The sequence below is a fragment of the Rattus norvegicus genome, assembly GCF_036323735.1.
Source record: "Rattus norvegicus strain BN/NHsdMcwi chromosome Y unlocalized genomic scaffold, GRCr8 chrY_unlocalized_9, whole genome shotgun sequence".
Taxonomy (NCBI): domain Eukaryota; kingdom Metazoa; phylum Chordata; class Mammalia; order Rodentia; family Muridae; genus Rattus; species Rattus norvegicus.
In genome coordinates, this window is record NW_026947412.1 from 514,595 (window position 1) to 537,180 (window position 22,586).

The 22,586-nt window shown below is 37.2% G+C and overlaps 1 long non-coding RNA gene across 1 annotated transcript in view; it reads left to right on the forward strand.

Annotated features, from left to right (window-relative positions):
• LOC134484808 (uncharacterized) overlaps window positions 1–21,561 on the forward strand; it is a 37,646-nt gene extending 16,085 nt beyond the window's left edge. The window contains exons 2-3 of the long non-coding RNA XR_010062618.1: window positions 3,054–3,106; window positions 21,285–21,561. This is a non-coding gene — a long non-coding RNA (uncharacterized LOC134484808). The remainder of the gene's footprint in view (window positions 1–3,053; window positions 3,107–21,284) is intronic.
• The last annotated feature ends 1,025 nt before the right edge of the window (window positions 21,562–22,586 follow it).

Consider the following 22,586-nt stretch of genomic DNA (forward strand, 5'->3'; position numbering starts at 1 on the left):
TCTCTTAATCAATACAAACTTCTCTCATATGTACTTTTGGATAGGTCAAGGTCTTCATCCTTTTATCGACCTTATATTTACTGTGATTTTGCCCAAAATATAGTTCAATTCTGTTTCATTTAATTTAACTTAAATGTCACTTCCCTAAGAAAATCTCCATGACCTTATTTCTAAAATAGATTCTTCAATTACTTGCATGCTATTAACTCCAACACACTGATTTATGCATTCATTTCTTTCTTTTTCCTTGTATATAAAGCAGTATTTATAAAAGAAAGTTCATAATACTTTTTATTCATTCCTAATCTATACCACTATTATGGAGCCTGGTACATTAATGGAGATTTATTTAATTATTTATTGATTGATTGATTGATTGATTGCACGATTTAGTAAGTTGTAAAAAATAAACTTTATACTATTCTTCGTTTTAATGAATATGCATTCCATGCATTGGTTAAACCATCATGAAGTAATTATGTGAGTTCATAAATATATTACAATTCAATGACCTAAATGACATTGCCTAAACATTTTTTTTTGTCAGCGATAGTCTATTTCATATTCAACAGCAATGCATTGTTGACTGAGCAATTATCTCAGCTAGGAATACATTTGACATGAAATTATAAGATACCTAATTTTAATTCATAGCACCCATTTAAAAATGCCAGGTGCAATTTATTTGTGGTCCCATCTCTGAAGATACAAAGAAATGATCATTCCTAGGGGCTGACTGGTCATGGAGTCAAATTTTATTTGTGAGCTGTTTCAGTGATAGATTAAAAACCAAGAGGACATACAGCTGTGTTTCCAGAGCTGAACCTGTACCTCATCTCTCTGTGGCCAGACACCACCAGAAAATGGCTGGACTTCCAGGGGTGATGACACACTAAAGAGCACAAGAGAGATTAACACTCTTCAGAGGGAACTTCCTGGAGCCCTCAGAACCCAGGAACAGAGGTGCAGTCTGTTACAATATACTTTTGGTTTATATCTATTCCTTGTAGCTGATCCTGATCCACAGCTCTTGGTAGACAAGATCCTTCCAGAGAGATTTAGTGTCCCTCGAGTGCTGACCCACAGGCTTACAGGAGGTTCAATCCATTGTCAGAGACAGTAAAAACAGCTAACCCCAGAGATAATGAGATGGCGAGAGGGAAGTATAAAAGCCTAAACAACATAAACCAAGGCTACATGACATCATCAGAACCCAGTTTTCACACCAACGCAAGGTTAGGATATCCTCAACACAACAGAAAAGAAAAAGAAATGTTTGTACTTCAAATCACTTAACATGATGAGGTTAAAGGATTTTAAGAAGGACATAAGTAACTCCTTCAAAGAAAAACAGGACAACAGATGTAAAGAGATAGAAGCCCTTATAGAGGAAATGCAGAACTCCCTTAAAGAATTACAGGAGACAATAACCAAACTGGTGGAGGAAGTGAACAATCCATCAGGAAAAAAAAAATATTTAAACAGAAAGAGCAATAACAACAACAACAACAACAACAATATTAACAACAACAACAACAAACACACAAAGAGAGACACTCTGGATATGGAAAACCTGGGAAAGAGATTAGGAGTCAAGAATGCAAGCATCAAACAACAGAATATAAAAGATAGAAAAGATTATCACGGTCAGAAGGTACCAAAGAAAACATTGACACAACTGTCAAAAATGCAAAACACAAAAAACTCCTAACCCAAAACATCCCAGAAATCCCAGAGAAAATGAGAAGACAAAACCTAAGGATTATAGGTATAGAAAAGAATGAAGACTCCCACCTTGAAGGGCCAGAAAATATCTTCAACAAAATTATACTAGAAATCTTCCCTAACCTAAAGATAGAGACAACCTTAACCATATGAAAAGAATAAAGTACTCCAAAAAAATTGGACAAGAAAAGAAATTTCTACCATCACATAATAGTCAAAATATAAAGTGCACAAATCAAAGAAAAAATATTAAAAGCAGTAAGGGAAAAAGTTCAAGTAACATAAAAAGGCAAACCTATCAGAATTCCACCAGTCTTCATAAAAGACACTATGAAAGTTAGCAGATCCTGGGCATACATCACACAAATCCTAAAAGAACAAAAATGGCACCCCAGGCTACTATAAAATCTCTCAACTACATAGATGGAGATACCAAGATATGCCATGTAAATAGCAAATTTACAAAATATATTTCCATTAATCCAGTCCTTCAAAAGATAGTAGATGCAAATTCCAGCACAAGTTGGGAAACTACACCCCACACAAAGCACGAAAATAATCTACTTTTAAAAAACACAAAAGAAGTTAAATAAGATAGCCACAGAAACATAATTTGACATCTAACAAAAAAAAATAGAAAAAAGCAACAATTGTTCCCAAATACACTAAACATCAAAGGACTCAATTCTACATAAAAAGACAAACACTAACTGAATATATATATATATATATATATGTATATATATATGTATGTATATATATGTATATATGTATGTATATATATATATATATATATATATATATATATATCATTTTGATGCATGAACTGAACACAATTCAATGACAAAGACAAATGCTTCCTCAGAGTGAAAGGCAGTAAAACAATTTTTCAGCAAATGTTCCCAAGAAAGAACCTGACGTAACCATTCTAGTATCAAATGAAAAAGACTTTCAAGCAAAAGTTATTAAAAAAGGTAATAAAGGACATTTCATACTCACCAAACGAAAAATATACCAAGAAAAACTCAATACTGAATAACTATGCTACAAATTGAAGGGCATACACACTTGTCAAAGAAACTTTACTAAAGCTCAAAACATATATTATATCATATACAATAATAGTTGGACATTTCAATACACCACTCTCATAAATAGACAGATCATGGAAAGAGAAACTAAGCAAAGACACAAAGAAACTAACAAGGTATGAACCAAATGTATTTAACAAATATCAATACAACATTTCATCTTAAAAAATAATATACCTCCTCATGGGCCAGCCCTAAGATTGATCTTCTTTCTCCTGTTGGTTCTTCTTGAGGCAGCTGAGGAGGAAGAGTGTTAGCGGATGGTGAGACTTTGTCTTACGATATATGTGGTAAGTTTTTGTCTTACAAGATATTTCTGGTTGCTGTATAATAATAAGTTTACTTATCTAAGTCTAAGTTACTATGTTACTGTACCTGATTTACTTATCTATGTCTCAGTCACTATGCTGTGCTAGTGTAACTGGTCTGCTGTCTGAGACCAGAAACTGCAGTCTCTGGCACTTACCACCTCATTCTAAAACAGCAGGAGATAAAGTAGAGGATTACTTGCTGGAGCCTTTTCCCTTTTGTCCTTATGCTTCTTGCTTGTCAGGCTAGGGAGAAGCTTGGAGCCATCAACATCTATTAAACCATGAGAAGTGCATGGCAATTACAGAATTAAAAACTTTTACATAGACAAATATGCATAAACATATAATTTCACACCTGGATTCAATAAACGTGCATTGATACATTTCCTCTCAAATTCAGCTGGGCCCAACTTACATGCAATCTCACAATTACATTCTTACACACAAAAACTCATAATTACATACTTACACAGACATCCATACTTACATATGCATATTGAGCAAAAGACCAAGGACCAGTGCAGAAAGATGGACTCCAATCTATATTTCAGAGAGAAAGAAATTGCTTCTACCCTTTTAATGCTAAGTTTATTCATCCCAAGTTTGTAAGAGAAAAGACTTCTTCCTTTTAACAAGACTAAGCCTGCATTAGTACTAAGAAATGACCTTTTCTGTCCCATGGTAAGGACAAACCTGCCTGCACCTTCTTTTCTTTCCAGCTTCTTCTTTTTTCCTCTTTTCCTCTGCATTCTGCTGATTGCTCTCTTATGTTACATAAGTTATTCCTCTCTACATTTCTTCTCAGCCCAGATCTTTTTGTATCAGCTCTACTTAGCTCAGTTCTCCTTATCTCAAACCGGACTTTTCAGCTCAGCCACTATCGAGCCCAGTCCATCTGTCTCTGTCCTTCCAGTTCAGACCTTATGTCTCAGTCCTTCTGTGTGTCTTCTCTTTGTCCTCAGCACCTAAACATCTTTCAGAATACATGATCACGTGTTACAATGATTATCACTATTTCATATGAAAGATCAAAGCATAAATTGATATACAATTTTACAACCGAGAATGTTTACGTGAATATCCATCAGGAGTAATTATCTGGCTAAACCTTCATCACCAGTGTCAGCTCTACAGGTTCTCTGAATATCCAAAACCATAGTTGATAGAGAAGTTATTTACAGATAAACACAGTCAATATCTTATCCTCTGTCCTTGCACCTGTAACAAATCATTTGTTCTCTTTTTATGTCTCTTGATAACTGTTTTGCAACCTCTTGGAATGTGTCCTAAGTAGGGGAAAGACTGTTTACTATCTCAGAACAATTAACTGGTGATACCTGGGAGACTGGCAGAGTTGTCACTGCAATTTTGACTATTAGAAAGAGACTTATAGAAGTCCCATTATAAAAAGCTAAATGACCATTGATATAATATTAGGAATTATTGTAGGATCATTATTAAGACTAAAGATTCATCTACTTGTCTGTATAGCATCACTGCGGGACAGTACAACTTTGTGGCCTGCAGAGATCTGCTCCAAATGTGTGTGATCTTACTCAAGGATTGTTATATATATATATCTAATATTAACAACAGGAATAGCACTTCAATAGCAGGAAACTTTCCCAAAATGAATCCCTTACAGCCTTGCTTAATAAGGGCAAACCAGTTGTGGATTATAAAATAATCCGAGGCTGTCCATCTGAGGATGATCACCTGCTAGTTTTTAGCTTGTCCTGTTATGGCTCCTGACACTTTATTCTCAGTCCTACATGGTACCTTCTCCAAAACTGAAATTATGATCCATCACAAAACCGGCATAAGCAGATACAAGAAGATTGAATTAATCCCATTCATCCTATGAGATCACTACAGACTAAGAATGGTCTTCAATAACAACAAGAACAACCAAAGACCCACATATACATGGTACCTGAAGAATGATTTACTCGATGAGAACTAGTTCAAGGAAGAAATAAAGAAAAAAAAGTAAAGACTTTTTAGAATTTAATGACAATGAAGGCATAACTTGGGAACACACACACACAAAAAAAAAAACAATGCTAAGAGGAAAACTCATAGCTATGAGAGATTCCACAAAGAAACAGGAGCTCTGGTACACTAGCAGTTTGACAGAACACCTGAAATCTCAGAACCAATAAAAACCCAAATGCAACAAAAGGGCTAGAGAGCAGGAAATAATCAAACTCCGTACTGAAATCAACCAAGTAGAAACAAAAGGAATTATGGCATTTTTTTTTTGCACTTGGGTTCTTGAGCCTCTTCAGCTCTTTCAAGCCATTCTCTGATTCCTTCAGCTGGGATCCCTTTCTCAGTTCAGTGGTTTGATGCTGGCATTTGCCTAAGTATTTGCCATACTCTGGCTTTGTCTCTCAGTAGACAAAGTTTCTGTTTCTGTTGGCCTGCACTTCTTTGCTGCTTCATCCATTTTATCTAGATTGGTGGCTGTATATGTATGGGCCACATGTGGGGCACGCTCTGAATGGGTATTCCTTCAGCCTCTGTAAACTTTGCCTCCCTATTCTCTGACAAGGGTATTCTTGTTACCGTTTTAAAGAAGGTGTGAAGGATTCACATTTTGGTCATCCTTCTTGAGATTCATTAGTTCTGTGCATCTAGGGTAATTCAAGCATTTGCGCTAATAGCCTCTTATCAATGAGGGTATGCAATGTGTGTTTTACTGTGATCGGTTTACCTCACTCAGGATGATATTTTCTGGTTCCATCCATTTGCCTATGAATTTCAGAAAGGCATTGCTTTTGATAGCCGAGTAATATTCCATTTTGAAGATGTACTACATTTTCTGTATCCATTCCTCTATTGAAGGAATCTGGGTTCTTTCCAGCTTCTGGCTATTATAAATAATGCTGCTATGAACATAGTGAATCATGTGTCTTTTTTATATGTTGGAGCATCTTTTCGGTATATGCCCAAGAAAGATATACCTGGTTCTTCAGTTAGTTCAATGTCCAATTTTCTGAGGAACCTCCAGATTGATTTCCAGAATGGTTGTACCAGTTTGCAATCCCACCAACAATGGAGGAGTGTTCCTCTTTCTCCACATCCTCGCCAGCATCTGCTGTCACCTGAGTTTTCATCTTATCCATCCTGACTGGTATGAGGTAGAATCTCAGGGTTGTTTTGTTTTGCATTTCCCTTATGACTAAAGATGTTGAACATTTATTTAGGTGTTTCTCTGCCATTCTAAATTCTTCAGCTGTTAATTCTTTGTTTTGCTCTGAACTCCATTTTTCAATAGGGTTATTTGTTTCCCTTTAGTCTGACTTCATGAGTTCTTTGTATATTTTGGATATTAGCCCTCTATCTGCTGTAGGATTGTAAAGATCTTTTTCCAATCTGTTGGTTGCTATTTTGTCCTAACAACAGTGTCCTCTGCCATACAGAAGCTTTGTAGTTTTATGAGATCACATTTGTCAATTCTTGATCTTAGAGCATGAGCCATTGGTGTTTTGTTAAGGAAATTTTCTTCAGTGCCCATGTGTTCCAGATGATTCCCCAATGTTCTTCTATTAGTTTGAGTGTATCTGGTTTGATGTGGAGGTACTTGATGCACTTGGAGTTATGCTTTCTACAGGGCAGTAAGAATGGATTAATTTGCATTTTTCTACATGCTGACCTCCTGTTGAACCAGCACCATTTTCTGAAAATGCTATCTTTTTTCCCATTGGATGGTTTTGGCACCTTTCTTAAAAATTAAGTGATCATGGGTGTGTGGTTTCATTTCTGGGTCTTCAGTTCTATTCCACTGGTCTATTTGGCTGCCTCTGTCTCAATGCCATACAGTCTTTATCACTGTTACTCTGTAATACTGCTTGAGTTCATGGATAATGATTCCCAAGGAAGTCCATTATTGTTGAAGACAGTTTTAGCTATTCTGTGTGTTTTGTTATTCCAGATGAATTTATGAACTTTTCTGTCCAACTCTATGAAGAATTGGATTGGAATTTTGATGGGGATTGGAATGAATCTTTAGGTTGCTTTTGGTACAATGGCCATTTTTATTCTATTAATCCTGTCAGGACATGTACATGGGAGATCTTTCCATCTTCTGAAATCTCCTTCACTTTCTTCAGAGACTTGAGGTTCTGCTCATGTGCTCATATCTTTTATTTGCTCGGATAAAGTCACCCCAAGATATTTTATATTATTTGAGGCAATTGTGAAGAGTGTCTTATCCCTAGTTTCTTTCTCTGCTTGTTTAGCTTTTGTGCAGAGTTATTTTTATACCCAGCCACTTTGCTGAAATAGTTTATCAGGCTTAGTAATTCTCTTGTGGAACTTTTGGGGTCACTAAGTATACTATCATATCAACTACATACAGTGCTATTTTGACTTCTTCCTTTCCAATCTATATCCCTTTGACCTCCTTCAGTGTGTGCATGCTCTGGCTAAGATGACTAGAACTATATTGAATAAATTGTGAGAGAGTGGGTAGCCTTGTCTAGTCCCTGATTTCAGTGTGATTGTTTTAAGTTTCTCTCCACTTAGTTTAATGTTAACTACACATTTGCTATATATGTTTAGGTGTGGGCCTTAAATTCCTTTATTTTCAAGGACTTTTATCATGAAGTGATGTTGAAGTTTGTCAAAATCTTTCTCAGCATCTAATGAAGGATCATGTGGTTTTTACCTTTAAGTTTGTTATATAGTGGTTACGTTGTTTGTTTTCTGTATATTAAAGCATCCCAGCAAGCCTGGGATGAATCCTACTTAATCATAGTGGATGATTGTTTAATGTGTTGTAAGATTAGGTTTGTAAGAATTTCATTGAGTATTTTTGTGTCGATATTGATAAGAAAATTCGTCTGACGATCTCTTTCTTTTTTGGGTCTTTCTGTGTTTTAGTGATTAGAGTATTTGTGGCTTCATGAAAGCAATTTGGTAGTACTCCATCTGTTTCAATTTTATTAAAGAGTTTGAACAGTATTGTTATGTTATTTTCAATGAATTTTGGATGGATATCTGCACTAAATCAATCTGATCATGGACTCTTTGGTTGGGAGAGTTTTGGCAATTGCTTGTATTCCTTTGGGAGTTATGGGTTATTTAAATGGTTTACTTTTCCTGATTTAGCTTTGGCCCCTTGTATTTGTCTAGAAATTAGTCCTTTTTCTCCAGATTTTCAAGTTTCATTGAACATAGCCTTTTGTAGTACAATGATTTTTTTTTAATTTCCTCTGATTCTGCTGTAATGTCTCCCTTTTTAATATTTGATTTTGTTAATTTGGACACACTCTCTGTTTCCTCCTGTTAGTCTGGTTTCCGGTTAATGTATCCTGTTGATTTTTCTTAGAGAATCAGGTATTGGTTCTGTTGATTCCTTGTATTGTCACTTTTCTTTTTTCTACTTGGTTGATTTCAGCACTGAGTTTGATTATTTCCTGCCTTCTACCACTCCTGCATGTATTTGCTTCTTTTTGTTCTAGAGGTTTTAGGTGTGCTGTCAATCTGCTGATGGATAGTCTCTCCTGTTTCTTTCTCCAGGCACTCAGAGCTATGAGTTTTCCTCTTACCACAGCTTTCATTGTGTTCCAAGAGTTTGGTATATTGTACCTTCTCTTTCATTGAATTATAAGAAGTCTTTAATTTCTTATTTTAATTTTTCCTTGACCAAGTTATAATTGAGTAGAGCATTATTCAACTTCCATGTATATGTGGGTGTTCTTTCCCGATTGTTATTGAAGGACAGCCTAAGCCCATGGTAGTCTGGTAGAGTGCATGGAATTATTTCTATATTTCCATATCCTTTGAGGCCTGCTTTTTGACTGATTATATGGTCAATGTTGGAGAAAGTGCCATGAAAGGCTGAGAAGGAGTTAAATCCTTTTGTTTTGGATAGAATGTTCTCTAATATCTCTTAAGTCCATTTGGTTTAATCCTTCTGTTAGTCTGTCTATGTCTCTGTTTAATTTCTCTTTCCGTGATCTGTCTAGTGGTGAGAATGGGGTGTTGAAATCTCGTACTCTTATTATTCGTGCTGCTATATGTTCTTTTAACTTTAGTAAGATTTCTTTCATGTATGCAGGTGCCCTTTTATTTTGAGCATAGATATTTATGATTTCAAGTTCATCTTGGTGGATTTTTCCTTTGATGAATATAAAGTGTCCTTCCTTATGCTTTTTGATGACTTTTGGTTGAAAGTCAATTTTATATGATATTAAAATGGCTACTCCAGCTTGCTTCTTCAGATCATTTGCTTGGAAAGATATTTTCCAGCCTTTTACTCTGAGGTAGTGTCTGTCTTTGTCTCTGAAGTGTGTTTCCTGTAGTGCAAAATGCTTTGTCCTCATTACATATCCAGTGTGTCAATCTGTGTATTTTTAGTGGGGAATTGAGTCCATTGATGTTGAGAGATATTAAGGAATAGCGATGATCACTTTCTCTTATTTTCATAATTGGAGGATAGTTAATGTTTGTGTGCTTCCCTTCTCTTTATTTTGTTGTGAAAAGATTAATTCTTGCTTTATGATTTTACTTGCCTCCTTGTTTTGGGATTTGCCAGTTAGTGTCCTTTGTATTACTGGATATTTAGAAAGATATTGTGTAAATTTGGGTTTGTCATGGAATATCTTGGTTTCTCCATCTATGTTAATAGAGAATTTTGCTGGATAAAGTAGCCTAGGATGGCGTTTCTGTTCTCTTAGGGTCTGTATGATATCTGTCCAGGATCTTCCGGGTTTCATAGTCTCTAGTGAAAATTCTGGTGTAATTCTGATAGGTTTGCCTTTATATGTTATTTATACATATACTTACTGCTTTTAATATTTTTATTTTTTTGTGTATTTGGTGTTTTTACTATTATGTGATGGGAGGGTTTCCTTTTCTGGTCCAACCTATTTGTAGTTCTGTAGGCTTTGTGTATGTTTATGGGCATCTCTTTCTTCGGATTAGGGAAGTTTTATTCTATAATTTTGTGGAAGATATTACTGTCCCTTAATGTTAGCAGTCTTCACCCTCTTCTATACCTGTTATCCTTAGGTTTGATCTTCTTGTTGTGTCCTTGATTTCCTGTGTTTTGGGCTAGGAGTTTTTTTTTTTTTTTTTTTTTTTTTTTTTTACATTATCTTTGACAGTTGTGTCAAGGAATCTTCTGCTCCTTAGATTATGTCTTCCATATCTTTTATCCTGTTGGTGACGCTCACATCTATGACTCCTGGTCTCTTTTCTAGGTTTTCCATCTCCAGGGTTGTCTTCCTTTGTGCTTTCTTTATAGTATCTGTTTCCATTTTTAACTCCTGGATTTTTTTGTTCATTTTCTTCTCCTGTTTTTTTTTTTTTCATTAGTTCTTTAAGGTACTTTTGTGTTCCCTCTTTCTGGGATTCTATTTGTTTACTTCTGTATTTTCTGTTGTCCTGTATTTTCTTAAGGGAGTTATTTATGACCTCCTTAACATCCTCCATGATCATGATAAAATGTGAACTTAAATCTAGATCTTGCTTTTCTGGTGTGTTTGGATATCCAGTGTTTGCATTGTTGGGAGATTTGGGCTCTGATGAGCCCAAGTAGTCTTGATTTCTGTTGTTTGAATTCCTGTTATTGCCTCTATCCATCAGGTTTCTCTGGAGTTAGCGTGTCTTGCTCTTTCTGAGAGTGGCTTGACCGTCCTGTAGGCTCATGTGTCAGGACTGCTGTAGACATGTTTTCCTATTTTGTTTTTACCCAGTTATGGGAACAGAGAATTCTTACCTCATGCATGCAGTTTTTCCTGTCCACTGGCTTTCAGCTGTCCCTGTGGGCTGGAACCAGAAGGAACTTCACATATTTCTCTTATATCCTTCTGTGGGGGGGAGGGAGCACAGAAGGCACAAGGTGTTTTCCTATTGAGCCAGTAATCTGGGCAGAGAGTAGTCTCCTCTGGTTTCCCAGGAATGTCTGCTCCTCTGAAGTTCTAGTTCTTCCACTTTCAGGATTTGTGTGCAGGGAGCTGTTTAATCAGTTCTGTTCAGATCCAGGCACAGTCTGGAACATGGTGCTCCTGCAGTTTTAATCCTCCTATATTCCTGGGTCCAGAGGCACTATGCTGTTTTGCCTTGGGCCAGAGATATGGGTAATGGAGGGCAGAAGTTGCGGTCTCTGTGCCTTGTATGCTCAGTATTGCCCAGACTCCTGGGTGATCAGCTCTCTCTCCCACATCGTCTAGGAGCAGGGAGCTCTGGGCCAGGATCAGCAAGGTTCAGGAGCCAGCTAGAAACTGGAAGTGCCTGGTCCCAGAGGAGTTCTGCTTTTGCATGTCCTGAATCCACTAGTCAGGTCACTTAGTGCAGAATAGTTGTATTCACCTCTGGTCTCAGACCTGAAGTTGCTTCTTGGGCAGCCATTCAGCTCTCAATGAGAGTTGCAACCAGAAATGTCTACTAGGTCACTATGAACAGGAGGCCCAGATGGAGCTAGGTGTTTTTTGTTTTTGTTTTTGTTTTTTTTGTCAGGAATGTGAGCAGAGTTCTCAGGAGTTTCTGCCCTTCTGATGATCTAAGTGTTCCCCATCCACAGAAGATTTGTGTGTAGGATATTGTTTGGACCAGTTCCGATCCATATGCCATTTGTACTGCAGGACTCCTACAGCTTGACTGCTCCTATATTCATGTGTCCAGCGGCACTATGCTGTTTCCTCTTGGGCTAGGGATGTGGGCACAGGTGGGCAGAAGTGGCAGTCTCTCCATCCCTGAAGTCTAAGTACTGCCCAGAATTCTGGGTGATCAGCTCTCTGTCCGACAGAGTTTCCAAAGGAGTTTCAAATGTTCATTCCCTATTCTACAGGTCTCCAGTCTTTCCAATTCTCCTCCAAATGTTTTGGAGAAGACATCTCTTGTAAGGCGAGGTACAACAGGCCCTATCAGACAAAGAGGGCTGCAAAATTTCTATTTTTAAAGGTAATCTCAATGATTTCTCATATTACACAAATAGATTAAGTCCTACCCCCTCTCCACAAGTGACTTTAATACCTTCGCCAGCTGCAAACCATGGGAGAAAGCTATGTCCACTCACAAAGACAGTCAAAGATGTCCCCCATCTCCACCAAAGTGCCTTATGCAAACTGCTTCACCCACCAAAACTAGATAACAATCATGAAGCATAGAATTGCATGATTAGAAGAAAGGGATATAAGTCTTTCCTGAGAGAAACAGCTAGAGCATGTCAAATACAGAAGTGAATGGTAGTGGCAAACCAGTGAACTGAAAACAGATCTCTTGTTGGTAGATTTTGAGAAAGAATGTCAAGAGCTGAAGGAGCTTTCAATCCGATAAGAAAAACAATGCCAACGAACCAGAGTTCCCTGGTACTAAACGAATATTCAAAGATTGTTCTTGGATAGACCTATGGCTACAATTGCATATGTAGCAGAGAATGGCCTTATTGGCCACGAATGGAAGGAGATTCCCTTGGTCTAAACTAGGTTCCATTACCAAATCAAGGGAATGTCAAAGGGCAGTAAGGGGGATTATACAAGAAAGGTAGGGGGACTGGTTAGGGATCTTATAGGCAGGAAACTGGGAAAGGCATAAATATTTGAAATGTAAATATGGAAAAATCAAATTAATAAAGCAAAAAAATTGCTAAAAAGCAAAAAAAAATAAATAAGGTAAAGATAAGACTGCCATCTATTCACACACATTGACTGAGAAATATTAAGGGTCACTATCAGACAAAGGGAGTCAGAGTACTACTAGTGGAAAGACTGATATGATGAACTAGAAACATGTCTCTCTCCTAAACACCGGTATCAGACACAAACTGCACAATAGGTATCCAAATAATCAAGGAGTTTATTCTGAGCTGTGGACACAATAGTTGTCATTAACTTCTTCCTTAGGACCTATTTCTTCTGGGCAAAAAAAAAAAAAATAAAAGCCATGAGCTCTAAGGAAAGAACAGTGCCCTTCCAAACACCTGCCCTTTGGGATAAAGATATTAATGATATAAACTCTCTGACTTACAGGATCCACTAGAAGCAGGGAAGTCCAGATGCTTCTGACAGGCTCTGAGCTCCTGATTCCAGGTGTGGAAGGTTCAGATCAATTCTATCTCTTCTTCTTACCTACTCAACAACTACCAAGGACTCAGTGAGATTCCCCAGGGTCGCCATATTTCTTCCTTTTTTTTTATACCAAGACAGAAGGCCATCTTCGTTCTCAACATCTCTGAGCTTTACATTCTCTTTGTTCTCAATCCCAAATTGATGTTTCCTCTGAACTAGAGGCCAATTAGTAAACCCTATATTATACTGAATGAATATACAAGAGGCATTTGCAGACACGACAACACTTGTGACAACACAGGAGAAAATAGGGCTCTCCAGGATACAAGAGATTTTTCATGGAAGGCCTAATGATGATATCACTGAGAACCGCCATGGCCTACCTACAAACAGCTTTCCTTACACTGACCAGATGTGAGAGTGCCTTTTCCAGGTATGTCTCCTGTGACACAGGAAAAACCTTTATGTACTCCATCTCTCGCTTCAATAGTGTTTACATGCTCTGAATGGAGAAAGTTATTCAGGGTCCTGGCATGGGTAGAAATGATCTAGGAACGTGGAGCAGAGAAGATTCTTCTGGATAATATTTTTATTCCCAGGTCCAAACCTGTGACATACCGTTCAATTTTCAATGTTTTCTCTCTCTTGTAAAGGCCAGTATTTTCCCTTCAGACCTTTAGATGAAGGAATATTGTATTTCACTGATTTATTGTACATTCTTTGATAGGTGACTTTATAAATATTCCTGAATATGTATTCAAAATTATGTTTCAAATTCCATTTTATGCTACGTTTTTGGCAACAAATGGGCCCCAGCTATAGAGTGAGTATAACAGTGTAAATACTGTGTACCTACTTCAAATGACAAACTCCCAAATCCTTATTTTATCCAAAGATTACCAGACATCAATAAAGCAAAGGACCACATGACTATACATTTCAGTTCTCTACTCATATTTGATATCTGTTCGACACTATCTACCTTCCTGTATTCTCATGACCTGACTTAAAGATTTAGATGTGTTTCTGTGATTGTTTCTTAAGGCCAAATATAAGAAACAGGAGGATGGGCAGGGAGAAGAAATACTTGAGGAACAGTGAATCCTCAACTTCAATACCTTCATAAGTACAGGGGGAATCTATTTGACATTGTCATTTGTAAATTCTACATTCCTGACCTATTTGTGCAGAATGCATGTTAACATTCAACCTAACCACCTATGCAAATAGTTGTAGGAGCTACCAAAATACATTAAATATATATATATATATATATATGTTCATATATATATGTTCATATATATATGTTCATACACACGCACACACACACACACACACACACACACACACACACATCAGCCTCCAAAACTAGATAAGTGTGATGAAGCTAAGAAGTGCATTCTGCCAGGAATCAGATATAGGTATATCCTGAGAGACACACCTAGATCATGTCAAATAAAGGAGTGTATGTTAGTGGCAATCCAGTGAACTGTAAAGGACCTCTTGTTTGTAGATTCTGAGAAAGGATAACAAGAGCAGAAGGGGCTTTTAACCCCATAAGAACAACAGTCAATGAACCAGAGCTTTCTGGTGCTAAACCAATATTCAAAGACTGTACTTTGACAGACCTATGCATCCAACTGCATATATAGCAGAGGAAGGCCTTGTTGGTCATTAATGGAAGTAGAAGCCCTTGGTTTGACTCCCAGTTAACGAAAAGATGAAGGGAGAGAAGAAATGGAGAGGGATCAGTTCGGGATCTTATGGGAGGAAACTCTTAAAGGAAATAATATTTTAATATGAATATAGAAATTAGTTTGTTTAATAAAACAAATAAAATTTGTAATATATATATGTATATGTATGTATATATATATATATATATATATATGAAGTAAATTAAAAAAAATGCCAGCTAAAAACAGCTGTTTACTCAGTAATGTAATGTGTCACTGTCAGAAAATGGTAGTCAGAGATATAATAGTGGAAACAGTGAGATGGTGATGTCTCAACTAGAAGCACTTCTCTCTTGCAGATATCACTGTCAGACACAAACTGCACAGTAGATATCTAAAGCATGGAGGAGTTTACTCTGAGCTACGGATATAATACTTGTCCTTCCTTTCTTCCTTAGGGCCTTTTTCTTCTTGTCAAAAAGAATAAAGGCCATGTGCTCTCAGGAAAACAACTGTGCCCTTCCCATTACTTGGCATTTGAAATAATGAAATGAATGGTATAAACTCTCTGACTTCCAGAAACCATAAGAACAGAGAAGTCCAGAAGCTTCTGAGAGGACCCCAGCTCCTGATTCCCATATGTGGAAGGCTCAGATCAATGCTGTCTGTTCAGCAGTACCACTCAGCCCCTACCAAGGAGTCACTGAACTTTCACAAGCACAAATATTTCTTCCTTTTTTTAGACAAGGACAGAAGGGCCTCTTCCTTATCCACACTTCTGATCTCATCATCCTCTTTGTTCTCACTCCCAAATAGCTGTTTTCTCTGAATTAGATGCCAATTACTAAACACTAGAGGTACTAAAAGAATACCTGAGAGGAAATGCAGTCATGACAACACTTGTGACATCAAAGAAGAAGATAAAGCTCTCCCGGTTACAAGAGATCCTTCAGGCAGGACCTCATGATGACATTACTGAGAAATGTCATGGCCTCCCTGCTAAACAGCTTTCCTTACATGGACCAGATTTGAGCTTGCCCTTTCCACGTATGTATCCTGTGATTCATTGGAAACCTTTATGTACTCCATCTCTCTACATCTAGAGACTTCTCTTTGCTTTATTAGTGGTTACATGCTCTGAATGGAAAAAAAGTTAGTCAAGGGCTGAGAATGGGTAGAAAAGTTCTTGTAACATGGAGTGGAAGACATTCTTCTGGATATTAATTTTATTCCCAGGTACATATCGTGAAATACAGTTCAATTTTGTAGGTTTTCTCTGTTTCCCAAAGGTCAGTATTTACCCTACAGATCTTCATTCGAATGAAAATTGTATTTCACTTTCTTATTGTGCATTCCTCAATATGGGACTTTGCAAATATTGCTGAATGTGTACTCAAAAATTCTGTTTTCCAATTCCATTTTCTGCAATGATTTTGGCAACAAATGTGCCCAGCTATAGAATGAGTATAACAGTGTAAATATGGTGTACCTACTTGAAATGATAAACACCCAGATCCTTACTTCATCCCAAAATTACCAGACATCAGCAATGCAAAGGACAACATGGACTATGGAATTCACTGGTTCTCTAATCCCATTTGATATCAGTTTGGATTATCTACCTTATTGTGTTCCAGTAAAGAGACTTGAGGGTTTTGGATGTTTTACCATGATTCTTTCTTCAGGCCAAACATAAGATTCAGGAGGATGTGGAGGATGAGGAATAGCTTGAGGTCCAGTGAAACCTCAGCTTCATTAGGTTCATAAGAACTGGAGAGAGTCTATTTGGCACTGTCATTTGTGGATTCTACTTTCTTGACCTTGTTTCCCAGAACCCATGTTAAAATTCCATCTAAGCTCATAGCTATAGAATATATATATATATATATATATATAAATATAGATAGATAAATAGATAGATATAGATATACAGATATACATATACATATACATATACATACACATACAAATACACATACACATACACATACACATACACATATACATATACATATACATATACATATACATCATATACATATACATATACATATACATAGATATATTAGCCACCAAAACTAGATAAGATTGAGGAATCTTAGAAGTGCATGATTAGAAGAAACATATATAGGTGTTTCCTGAGAGACACAGCCAGAGCATGTCAAACACGGGCGTGAATGATCGTGGCAAAGCAGTGAACTGAAAACAGATCTCTTGTTGGTAGATTTTGGGGAAGGATAACAAGAGCTGAAGGGTCTTTTAATCTGATAAGAAAAACAATGCCAAAAAACCAGTTTTCTGGTACTAAATGAATATTGAAAGATTGTACATGGATCGCCTATGGCTCCAACTGCATCTGTAGCAGAGAATGGCCTTGTTGGGCACCAATGGAACGAGATGTCCTTGGTCTGTACTAGGTTTTAGTACCAATTCAAGGGAATGTCAAAGGGCAGTAACGGGGATTATACAGAAGAGTAGGGGAACCGGTTAGGGATCTTATGGACAGGAAACTGGGAAAGGCAAAAATATTTGTAATGTAAATATGCAAAAATCAAATAAAAATTGCTAAAAAATAAAACAAATAAGTTATAGATAAGAAAAGTGCCATATAATCAAACCTATTGACTGAGAAATCTAAAGGGTCACAATCAGGCAATGGGATTCAGCAATACTATCGGAAAGACTGATATGATGAACTAGAAACACGTCTCTCTCCTAAATAACAGTATCAGACACAAACTGCACTATAGGTATCCAAATAATCAAGGAGTTTACCCTGAGATGAGTACAGAATACTTATCTTTCACTTCTTCCTTAGGACCTTTTTCTTCTGAGCAAAAAAAATAAAAGTCATGAGTTCTAAGGAAAAGAACAGTGCCCTTCCCAACACCTGGCTTTTGGAATTAAGATATTAATGATATAAACTCTCTGACTTACAGGAACCACTAGAAGCAGTGGGGTCCACATGCTTCTGACAGTCTCTGAGCTCCTTATTCCATGTGTGGAAGGCTCAGATTAATTTTATTTCTTCTAAGTACCTACTCAACTCCTACCAAGGACTCAGTGAGATTTCTTAGTGTTCACATATTTTTTTCCTTTTTTTTAATACCAAGACATGGCTGAGTTTTACATCCCCTTCATTCTCACTCCCAAATGGCTGTTTGCTGTGAACTAGAGGCCAATTAGTAAACCCTGTAGGTACTGAAGGAATATCTGAGAGTTATTTGCAGATAGGACAACACTTGTGACATCACAGGAGAGGCTAGGGCCCTCCAGGATACAAGAGATTTTTCATGGAAGGCCTAATGATGATGTCTGTGAGAACTGCAATGGCCTACCTGCAAACAGCTTTCCTTATATTGACCAGTATCTAGAGTGCTTTTTCCAGGTATGTCTCCTGTGACACAGGGGAAACCTTTATGTACTCCTTCTCTTTAAAGCTAGAGACTTCTCTTTACTTCACTTGTGGTTACATGCTCTGAATGGAGAAATTTCGTCAGGTTCCTGGCATGGGTAGAAATGATCTAGGAACTTGAAGTGGAGGAGATTCTTCTGTATAATATTTTTTATTCCCATGTTCATTCCCATGACATACATTTCAATTTTTTAGGTTTTCTCTGTTTGTAAAGGCCCGAATTTTCCGACCTGTCCTTTTTGTAAATGAATATGGTATTCCACTTTCTTATTGTATATTCCTTGATAGAAGACTTTGTAAATATTCCTGAATGTGTACTCAAAAATTCTGTTTTCCAATTCCACTTCCTGCTATGATTTTGGCATCAAAGGGGCCCACCAATAGAATGAGTATAAAAGTGTAAATACTGTGTACCTATTTCAAATGATAAACTCCATAATCCTTATTTTATCCAAAGATTACCAGACCTCATTAAAGCAAAGGACCACATGGACCATACATTTCTGTTCTCTAGTCACATTTGATATCTCTACTACACTATCTACCTGTCTGTGTTCCCATGGCCAGACTTGAAGACTTTAGATGTGTGACCATGATTCTTTCTTAAGACAAATATAAGAAGCAGGAAGTTGGGCAGAGAGATAAAAGGCTTGAAGAGTGAATCCTCAACTTCAATACCTTCATAAATACAGGAGGGAGTCTATTTGACATTGTTATTTGTAAATTTTACATTTCTGACCTAGATGCATAGAATCCATGTTAACATTCCACCTAACCAAACCAAATAGCTCTAGGAGGCACCAAAAGTATATATATGCACATACTTATGTGTGTATGTACACACAAACACACACACACACACAAACACACAAACACACACACACATATATATATATCAGCCACCAAAACTAGATAAGAGTGATGAAGCTAAGAAGTGCAGAATTTCTGTTTCCCAAAGGCCAATATTTTCCCTACAGACCTTTAATTGATTGAATATTGTACTTCATTTTTGTATTGTACTTTTCTTTATAGGAGACATTATATTTATATATTCCTGAATATGTACTAAAAAATTCTGTTTTGCAATTCCATTTTTTGCAATGAATTAGCAATAAAGCCTGCCCAGCTATAGAAGGAATATAACAGTGTAAATATTGTGTACATAATTCAAATGATAATTCCCAAATCCTTATTTTATCCAGATATTATGAGACATCAGTAAACAAAGGACATCATGGACTATATAATGCAGATACCTAGTCCCATTAGATATCAGTTTTATAATATCTACCTTCCTGTGTTCTCAGCACCAGACTTAAGGGTTTTGGAGTTTTTACCAGGATTCTTTCTTCATGCCAAACACAAGAATCAGGAGGATTGGCAGGAAGAGGAATAGCTTGATGGCCAGAGAATCCTCAACTTCAATAGGTTCATAATAACAGGAGGGAGTCTGTCTGGAATTGACATTTCCTGATTCCACTTTTTTTTTTACCTAGTTTCACAGAATCCATCCTAAAATTCAACCTAACCACATAGCTGTAGGAACCACCAAATACATACAAATTATATATATATATATATATATATATATATATATATATATAGAGAGAGAGAGAGAGAGAGAGAGAGAGAGAGAGAGAGATAAATAGACAGATTGATAGATTAAGATAGAAAGATGGGGATAGAGATACATAGATAGATAGATAGATAGATAGATAGATAGATAGATAGATAGATAGATAGATAGGTAGATAGATAGAAAGAACAATCTGCCACAAAACTACATAACACTGATGACGCTAAGAAGTGCATGCTACCAGGAAATGGATCTAGATCTTTTTTGAGAGACCCAGGTAGAGCATGCCAATTACAGAAGTGAAGGTTATTGGCAAACCAGTGGAATGCAAACCAACCTCTTGTTAGCAAATTTGGAGAAAGGATTACCAGGACTGAATGGGCTTCAAGCACATAAGAACAACAATGCCAATGACCTATAATTTTCGGTTGCTAAACCAATAATCAAAGAATGTATATGGACACAACTATTGGGCCAACTGCAAATGTAGCAGGGAATGGCCTGGTTATACGTCAATGGGAGGAGAAGCTCTGAGGCCTACCAAAGCTGGAACCCCAGGGGAGGGGAATGTCAGGGGGTGATGGAAAAGAGATGGTTATGAGGGGGAACACCTTTATAGAAGAACTGGTGGGGAAAGGAATAGGTTTCTTATGACTGGAAAACTGGGAAAGTGAATAATATTTGAAATGTAAACAAACATATCTAATTTTTATAAAAGGAAAAATAAAAGTTTTACAAGCTGAACAGCAAAAGTGAGGAATGTCAATCCCACTTTAGAGGGAGAAGAAATGAACCTCAGGAGGGAAGAGTGAGGGACCTGGGTGAGAAAGGAGACAGTAATGGAAAGAGGGGAACATGGTCAGTTATTGGTGGAGAGTAGGACTGAAACCCTGAGTGTCAGCAGGATGAATGGAAACAGGCAACCTCAGGAGCTCAGGTGTTGGAGGTAGGTGGTGGCTCTAGAATATTCTAGAGACCTGAGAGGTAAGAGACTATCAGGACTCAGTGAAATGTCCGGGAGTGGGTAGAGGGAACTTGAAGAGTCTACCTCCATGAGGAAATGAGGTCATCAAGTGAGGGATAAGGTGGCCATCCACAAATCAATTCTCTGACACATATTTGTTCCTGTCCGAAAGAGCTTCAGGGACAAAACCAGAGAAGAGCCTGAGTAAAAGGAATCCCAGTGACCAGCCATATCTGGGAACCAAATTAAGTAGAGTCCCCCAAGGCCTGACACTATTACTCATGCTTTGCCATGTTCACAAAATGGAACTGACATGACTACCTTCTGAAATACCTAACAAGCAGCTGAAAGAGTCAGATGCAGACAATTACACTCAGTCAATGAACACAAGCTGCCAAGCCCTGTGGTCAAACTAGGGAAAAGCTCGAGGAAGCTGAGGAGGGAGCAACCCTGTAGGAAGACCAGCAGTGTTAACTAACCTGGACCACAGTGTTTTTTTTTTTTCAGACACTGTGCCATCAATGAGGCATCATGCACCAGCTAATATGAGGCCTCTAAGAAAGGAGTTCTGTTTCTGGACACAACAAGAGAAGATGCACATAACAGTCAAGAGACTTGAGTTCCCAGGGAGTGTAGAGGGCTGGTAGACTAGGGGTGGAGTGGGAAACATCTTCATTCAGATGGGCTTGTGGGTAGTAGGTATGGGATGTAGAACAGTCAGAATATGGGCTGGGAGAGGGATGAGATCTGGATTGTAAAATTCTATTAAATAAATTTTAAAAAAGAAAAGGTAAACTAAAATAAACACTTTCTTTCCCAACTTTTTTTCTCCTTTTGGTCATGGTATTTTATAACAGCAATAGAAACTCTGGCTAAGACATGGTATTTTGGACAAAAGTGTGCAAATGCTAACTAGAGAAGGATGACATCTCTGTGGAGTCAAGTTGCATGATCTGATTAAAACATCCTTATTCAGAGGTAGCAACTAACAGGGAATTTCTAAGACTAAGTTTTCTATCATGACAGTGAATCCTTTTTAAGCCAACCATTATGGGATCCGTGATATCTGGAAACAAATCAAAAGACTGGGAATATAAAAGGAAAGTATCTTGTTGAAACATTCATGGAAGATTCCCACAAACTGGTTGATACTTATAAGTTCTTGTTATATGAGATAATAAAATTATCTTTTTTTTTCCGGAGCTGTGGACCAAACCCAGGGCCTTGCGCTTGCTAGGCAACCACTCTACCAATGAGCTAAATTCCCAAACCCAAAATTATCTATTTTTGCCCTAATAAATTGTGTGCCAACAGTTTGTTCCAATGAAACTTTAGACAAGAAAAACAAAGTTGTTACAAAGTGCTAGTTCTATTCAGACCTAAAACTGAAAGCTGTCTATGTGACAGGAAGCATAGGAGGAACACTTGTGGAAAAGAAGAAGAGTTTGTAGAAGACCTCATGCAGGGAAGTGCTTCATGCATTTGTAAAAAAAAAAGTGTAAAAGTCCTGAACTTTCATATTGAGTGAAAGTTGTTGAAGAATATTTACAAGTGACTCTGAGTGGATTACATAAGCAGGTTTATTTAAAAATCCATGGTAAATACTAGAAAAAATGGCACCAAAGTGTAATAGAGAAGAAAAGAAAATAAAGTTGAATTTTGGTACAGGTTACAATATGGATATTTTTAACTTGAACATTCTGAAGGTTATTGGATGATTTAATGTGATGAATAACTCAGATAAACTAACAATATTGCATGACTCTCTAATGAAATTGCTCTATTCTGAGAACAAAACAATTATCTGTG